The 7335-nt window shown below is 45.5% G+C and overlaps 1 long non-coding RNA gene across 1 annotated transcript; it reads left to right on the top strand.

Annotated features, from left to right (window-relative positions):
* The first annotated feature begins 5864 nt into the window (after positions 1 to 5864).
* Positions 5865 to 6863, top strand: LOC115397572 (uncharacterized). The gene is made up of 3 exons (XR_003932518.1): positions 5865 to 5996; positions 6577 to 6646; positions 6756 to 6863. It is a non-coding gene; the product is annotated as an uncharacterized LOC115397572 (long non-coding RNA).
* Positions 6864 to 7335: the final 472 nt, after the last annotated feature.

The raw sequence follows: 7335 nt of genomic DNA, 5'->3' as shown, positions 1-7335 counted from the left end.
AGTCCCATGAAGGAGGAAGAGGAAGAGCGGAGCAGGGATATTTATAGACGCCCAGTAATTAGAAGCCACACTGCCTCAAGTGGAGGGGAGTGCAACTCCCCACCATGCCACACAGAGATGACTTGTGGATATATGTGGAGAAACTGGTGAAGGAGATCATTGAACCCATGAAGAACATCTTGGAGGAAATCTACACCACATGTTTGCATCTGGAGGAGAACCAGACTAAAGCTCTGGAGGAGAACCGGAGTGAACTCTGTTTGGATGCTGTGGAGGAGCTAAAGAAGATGATCCAACAAGTGTCTGATCTGAGGAACACTGGAGCTGATCCAGATTGTTCCACACAGGAAGAGAGACAGAACTTAACAGACGCTCAGCTGATCAGAGCGACAGGGTTCTAGATCATTTCCTCCGCATGAAGAAGGAACTGATGAAGATCAGATGAAGTGAAACTTCTGGGCCCCATTGTCATCTGGCTCTGCTAACTGCTCGCTGTACTGTTAGCTGTTCTACTGTGTTCTAGCTGTAGTTAGCTGTTTGCTAACTGCTAGCTGTACTGTTAGCTGTTCTACTGTGTTCTAGCTGTAGTTAGCTGTTTGCTAACTGCTAGCTGTACTGTCAGCTGTTCTGCTATGTTCTAGCTGTAGTTAGCTGTTTGCTAACTGCTAGCTGTACTGTTAGCTGTTCTGCTATGTTCTAGCTGTAGTTAGCTGTTTGCTAACTGCTAGCTGTACTGTTAGCTGTTCTACTGTGTTCTAGCTGTAGTTAGCTGTTTGCTAACTGCTAGCTGTACTGTTAGCTGTTCTGCTATGTTCTAGCTGTAGTTAGCTGTTTGCTAACTGCTAGCTGTGCTGTTAGCTGTTCTGCTATGTTCTAGCTGTAGTTAGCTGTTTGCTAACTGCTAGCTGTGCTGTTAGCTGTTCTGCTATGTTCTAGCTGTAGTTAGCTGTTTGCTAACTGCTAGCTGTGCTGTTAGCTGGTCAGCTGCTGGTATTGACACACATCCATGCTCCTTTCTACGGTTGAATTCATTGTTCTACCCTAGGCCCACAAGGGGGCGCAGGAGAACATAGGGGCCAATAGTGAACCTTACACACTAAAAAATGTTGGGTTTTTGCAACCCAATAGCTGGGTTGAGACTGTTGGTTAGTTTAGTTGGGTTGTTTTCATTAAAGTGGGTAATCCAATAAGCCAGATTGCTGGGTTATTGCAGTTGGCAGCTGAGTTATTTGCTGTTGGGTTGTAATTTCCATTATAATGTGTTGGGCTATTTTGGACTACCCAACATGTTGGGTTGACACGCGCGCATGCGCAACCAATACTGATACTTAGTGCTGCTATAGCGAAAGAGAAAAAGACTGTTACAATGGAGACGCTGCTGGAAGATTCTTCCAGGGAAATACAGAGAGCTTTATTTACATTTTTACAAGAATCTGAGTTGTATTGTCACATTTAGGTGTGCAGCATGCACATGGGTGTATGTGCATGAAAACCTTATCTAATGCAGACAGAGCTTCATCTGACAAAAGTGTGTTTATTCAAACATTTTTGTATTCTGTATATTATAAATGTTGGTTATTTTTCTTAAAAAATGTTTTAAAACAGTTTATGTGCTTAGTTTCTAAAGAGTTCTGTAAATCACTGTTCAGTATTTATGACACTGTAGCGGCCGTGGGGGTCGCTCCCCCAAGTGACTGTGCCCATAGCCGCAAGGCACTATGGGTAGGGATTGTTTGGGATGTCATGGGCCGTGTTTCATGTTTAATTGTTTTCATTTGTGTTTCCCGTGATTCTGGTTGTGTTTAGTAATTGTGTTTTTGTGTGCTGTTGCCATTTTTCCGTTTCTTTGAGTTAAAGGTATAGTGGATTTAACTGCCAAATTATAATTTGTCATTTAATTTTGTTGTAATTTGTTTGTCAAACCTGATTGTTACAAATGATTTAATTAATAATGATTTCGTATATTTACTTATTTATGTTTATTTTTTGGTAAATTAAGATTTTCTAAAATGTGATTTTATTGTATGTTGAGCAATTCTAAGTGTGCCTTTTTTTTGTTCCACTGGGACATGTTTTCGGGTTGCACCGGTGCAGCTGCTTTTTCAGCCCCCCTGCGTGTTTGCCTTTTTCTTTTGGAGCTGAGAGAAATGCCGGTTAAAGTGTTAATTTAAGCAAACTTTTTATGAAGATTGGACCCTTTTTTCATCTGCCTTTGTGTGCAGTTATTGCAACAAGTGTGTTTAAGTTTCTTTGAAGATTGGACCTTTTCTCCTCCGGCGTTGTGTGCAGCCATTGAGGTGCGTTTTGCTGTCAGCAGATATGTTTGCACTTATTATTTCATTGTTATTGTATTTTTCTGTGATTGTTCTTGTAAATAATTTATCTTTTGATTGTGTTTTTTATAGTTTGACGGTGACGAATAATAAACGTCAGCTGTGTGGAAAACTATGGCGTGATCATTGTAACCGGAGGGAGAAATAGTGGACGATGTTCTCAGCCTCTGGGATGCGGGATGCGAATCTCAACTATTGGTCCTCCAACATGTCAATCACTCTGGAGAAATGCTTGCATAACGCCGTCAAACGCGCTCGTTCCCGTATATGCGCATGTGCATTCAGAGTGTTTATGCAGCCCGTGAGCTTCGGTTTCAGCCAGTACTGACCGATGGCGAGTCTCACATAATGAAACTGTAACTGTTTCGGAAAAAAAGCCTTATGAGCGAGGCCGATCACAGAAACTGTAAACAGAGCCGTGCACGCCCGGAGAAGATGAGCTCGCGCTCGCACGCTACCGACATTGATAGGCGTTTCCTCTGGAGAAGCAGTAGAGCTGGTCGGACGGTCTGGCGCATGCGCGTTTTTCAAAAAGCGAGTAACAGACGTTTGGCTTTGACTTTTCAGAAAATCGTCCACTATACCTTTAAGTTTTGTTTGTGTCCTGTCGGACCGGGGGCTAGAGGGATAGCCAAGGGAGTGGTCTGGCCACCCCTCCAGTTGTTGTAATTAGAGCTGGGGATTCTGGCTCTTTGGAGGGAGCCGGCTCCTGAGGAGCCGTTCATTTGAAAGAGCCGTTCAAAAGACTGGCTCCCTGACGAACGTCATGTGACTCTGTTAGATACATCAGCCTCATAAGTGTAGAGTCAGTCCCTTATTTTCTGACAACTGACATAGTTACTGTCAGTTATGAGTATTCATCTGGTGCTTTAATTTGTTTAATGACAGATTTAAAAGATTTTTTTCTGATACACATTACATTGTACCTCGCACGTTGTCCCCATGAAAGAGCTTCAAAATGCTGCTACATGACCTTTAACCGAGCATTTTATGGGGTGTGTGTGTGTGTGTGTTCCATTGCTAAAACCTCTGATAAAGCGGTCCATACGGTGTTTCAAATTAACTGGTTTCCTTGTTAGCTGGTGACTGACTTCCTTTAGCACTTCCTGCTGCTGCTGCTACTGGCAGCAGATGTTGAAATTAGACTCATAAAAAGGCCCGACACGGCGTTTTGTCTGGTTGTTAACATCTATCAGCAACAAGGGACGTGAAAGAAACCCAGTCGCCAGTTAATAGGAAAACAGTTATTCCAAAACACCGGCTTCTCTCAGGGTTCTACACACTTCTCCTCCGCTAGTTAGCTGCTGCGTTCAGGTGACTGGAGCGAGCTGCGGAAAACTGAAACTCGGTCGTTTACATGAAGGCAGCGGAGACAGCTGGACTCAGGAGACACTCAGGAGACACGAGAAGGAAACGTGGACAGTTTGCACATAGGAATGGCTCTCAGACAGCTGTGAACCGGCTCTTGTCATTCACTTACAAGAACCTGTGGCAAGCGGAAGCGGGCGACACTTCAATTAGTAAGACCGACAACGCCACCCTGGGACTTGCACCCAGGGAATTACTTTTTGCCCCCCCAAGGGCACACGGGTTCGTTGTACTCCAGACCAGAGACGTGGGACCTCAATTTAAAATGCTTTATTTTAAATAACAATTAAAACATTCTAAAAGAACAACCACGCACACATACGGATAAACTAAAGATGAATCAACCAAAAGAACCAAAAAGAAGAAAACGAGCAGTTGCTGAGCTGCGGAGTGGACAGTGCCGGATGAGGGAAGTGGAGTCCACTCAACAAAATAAAATAAACACCAGGGTAAATGTGACACACACGCGTGAAGGGGGACCCAAGACCCAGGACACAGCACATCAACGAGGGGGACACCACCACCCGAATCACCGCACCACCACTGGCCCCAGCAACTGCAAAGAAAGAAAAGAAACAGATCAATCCAAACACGAAATGAAATATTCCACAAACACAGGTACACTGGGATTGATCTAAACTAATAAACCGATCAGAAACAAAAATAAACAAATGAAAACAGAACACCACGCTCACACTCAGTCACACAATTAAGACAGCTACTCTGGGCAATTAAGTTGCCCCAGATGTGTCGATCAATAAATACAAGGTCTGACGCCAGGGAAACAGCGAATGCTGTCAAGCAGAGCAGTCAACCAGTTCATGTATGCCGATCCGGACAGCCAGGCTGGACAGGCTGGTGGAGTCCAGCGGATCCGGGCGGAAGGTTGAACCCGGTGAGAGCACAGCCGGCCCAAGCCGTAAACGTCCAGTGGAAACGAAGCAGCAGCCGTCCGACGTCTGGCCACGATGTCAGCAGCGCGTGGATTTAAATCACCTGCACCTGAGAAAACGTCCCCAGCGTTAGCCTGCTAGCTACTAGACCTGAACATACATAGGAGCATGCATACCTGTACCAGGCTGCAGACACACACACACACACACAGGCATGAAGAGAGAGGCTGAGGGCACAACGGCGGAGCTGCACGCTACCTGCAACCACAAGCGGGTTAGCCAGGAGAAAGCATGTGAAAGCATGCGCTATAAGGCTACGAGCAGGAGAGAGAGACCTTACCACAGTCAGTGTGGAGAACAGACTCGCACCACACAGACACGCCAATCAGCAAACCCAGGTAAAGCCAGGTTTACACTTGCATGATTCTGGGGCACGCATTGCCACGAATCGAGTCACAAACGGTCGCAAACCACTCGTAAAGTGGTGTGAAGTGTGCGTAAACCCGTCGGGACTGCGTGCCATGTCGGGACAAGAAATTGACTGATGTCAGCCGTCCGTCGGGGCCCCCTTCAGCTCGGGGCCCTCGGCAGCGCCTTTTCTGCTGCTCTTCAACACAGAGCAGCTGCAGGTACAGGATTTTCTCTTCTCCGCAGTGATGGAGTCTCTGGCATTCAGCATGTTGTCTGTTCCACAGCAAATCCAAAAATGACCCGGGCTGGGGAAGCCCCCTTTTTACTCGTATATGACGCGCGTAATTGCGCGCGCAACCACGTCGTGCCGGTGCGGGAAGCTCGTAAACTATGCGCAAACTATGCGTGAATTTGCCGTGAATGCGTCGTGTCAGTTCGCGACACTGACGGGCGCATTCGTGAACTGTCCGTGAACTGGTCATGAACTGTGCGTGAACTAGTCGTGAACAGTGCGGGAGTCTGCCGGTTCTCCAGATTGGCACACCTTGCCACGACAACATCGTGGCAAAAAGTCATGCAAGTGTAAACCTGGCTTAAAGGTCCCATATTATGCTAAGTTTCAGCAAGTTCCAGTGGGTCTCAGAGGTCCAACACCAGTCTGTTTGATGTTTTTTGCCTAAAAATCCAGTTTTTTCCTGGACTTCAGCCAGCCTGAAGTCCCCTCTCCTGAGCTCTGCTGAGAACAGGCTGTTTCTGGTCTGGAGCTTTACATTCCAATGAGCTTTTCTGACCACGCCTCCTCCACACCATATATGGGAGAGGGCGTGGCTCTCGCTCTGGTATCACGCTGTAATGTTGACACACGCAGAGCCGGCATGTCTGCTATGAACTCTGTGGTTCAGCCGTACTAATTTGATCCAGAGTCTGACCCAGAAGGAGAGGCCCCTGAAGAAATCCAAACTCTGCGGCTGCAGCAGGACGTTTCTGAATGGTAAGTTCTAGATAGTATGTGTCCCTGATATTTTTCTTTTTACTTTTTTTGTGTGTGTTGTTGCACACTAACTTATGTAGCTAGGTTACGTTAGCTCCTGCTAACGGTCACATCTCCGCTGTCGTCTCGTTACTTGGAGCTCTTTTGTTGAATGAGCACGATTGTGAAAAGCTGATAGTTATCTGTCATGACTGTATTCTTGCAGATTACGGAGAAAAGGTGTCGTCAGAGGACTGTTACTAGCCTCCGCTGTCTGCTGACAAAGTAGGCCAGAAAAAAATCTTGTTTTGTGATGTTTAGAGCAGAGTCGTTTGTCATCACAGCTCCCTGCCATTTCTTTTTCACATTATGTACTAATTTAGCGTAAATATGACCGTATCAATAATCTTTTAGTCAGTTTTCATAATTGGAGTCAGTGCAGTGTTGTGTAAGCTACACTGTTCTCCATGTCCATATTAGTCACATGCTATAAATTAGATATTTCTTGCACCTGAAGTGGCTTTAGGCTAAGGTTACTTCTGATCCACCTCTGCTTGTTCACTCATTTTTTGTTGAAATTTTCACTTTTCTCATTGGATAGGTGCAGCTGTGGAAACTGAGCTACCATGCCCACAGAAGCTGAGAATATCTGCTGTTTGGAGATACCACAGGTAGCTTCATCTATACCCAAACTGAAAATAATGTGTCTTGATGAGGCTCCATGTTACATTTACAGTATAAAATACAGTACATACATTTACCTTCTGTAACTCCCTGTAGGTCACCAGACGGCTGCGGGAGGTGGAGGAGCAGCCGTCCTGTATGGTGGACCATCCTGGGTTGGAGCCTGTTTGCCTCAGTGTGTACTCTCTGCAGAAAGCCTGCCAGATGTATGGTGCTGACTATGGTCCTTTATGGCTGAGAGGAATACACCAGTATGTTATGCTTTGTATCTAAATCAAAAATGTAGTCTTACTTTGCTTCAGTGAGCATAATCTTACAATTGTAACAAAACGTGATGAATGTGAATTGATTTTGCTTTTTTTAAAACTGCATATTTCTTCCAAAAGCTGTTGATCTGTGCATCATTCATGTAATCACAGAGTCACTTCTGTAGACAAGCATTTATTGACATCACACACTTTACATATAACCATAACACGGGGCCAGCCTATGACTGGCAGTGACCTCCTCTGTGTCAGGCTGCTGAACTGTGCAGTCAGGTCCTCTGGAACGGGGATGGCCAGGACTGCCTCTGTGTATGGAGCCGGATCCTTGAAGATTTCTTCAAAAATGAGGTCCATCATCTCAGCAACATACCGTGTTTCAGAAAAGACAAGCACAAAGAAACTGTTGTTTT

The sequence above is a fragment of the Salarias fasciatus genome, chromosome 12, assembly GCF_902148845.1.
Source record: "Salarias fasciatus chromosome 12, fSalaFa1.1, whole genome shotgun sequence".
Taxonomy (NCBI): domain Eukaryota; kingdom Metazoa; phylum Chordata; class Actinopteri; order Blenniiformes; family Blenniidae; genus Salarias; species Salarias fasciatus.
The sequence above is the reverse complement of the archived record's forward strand: the minus strand, read 5'-3'. Positions and strand labels throughout refer to the sequence as shown.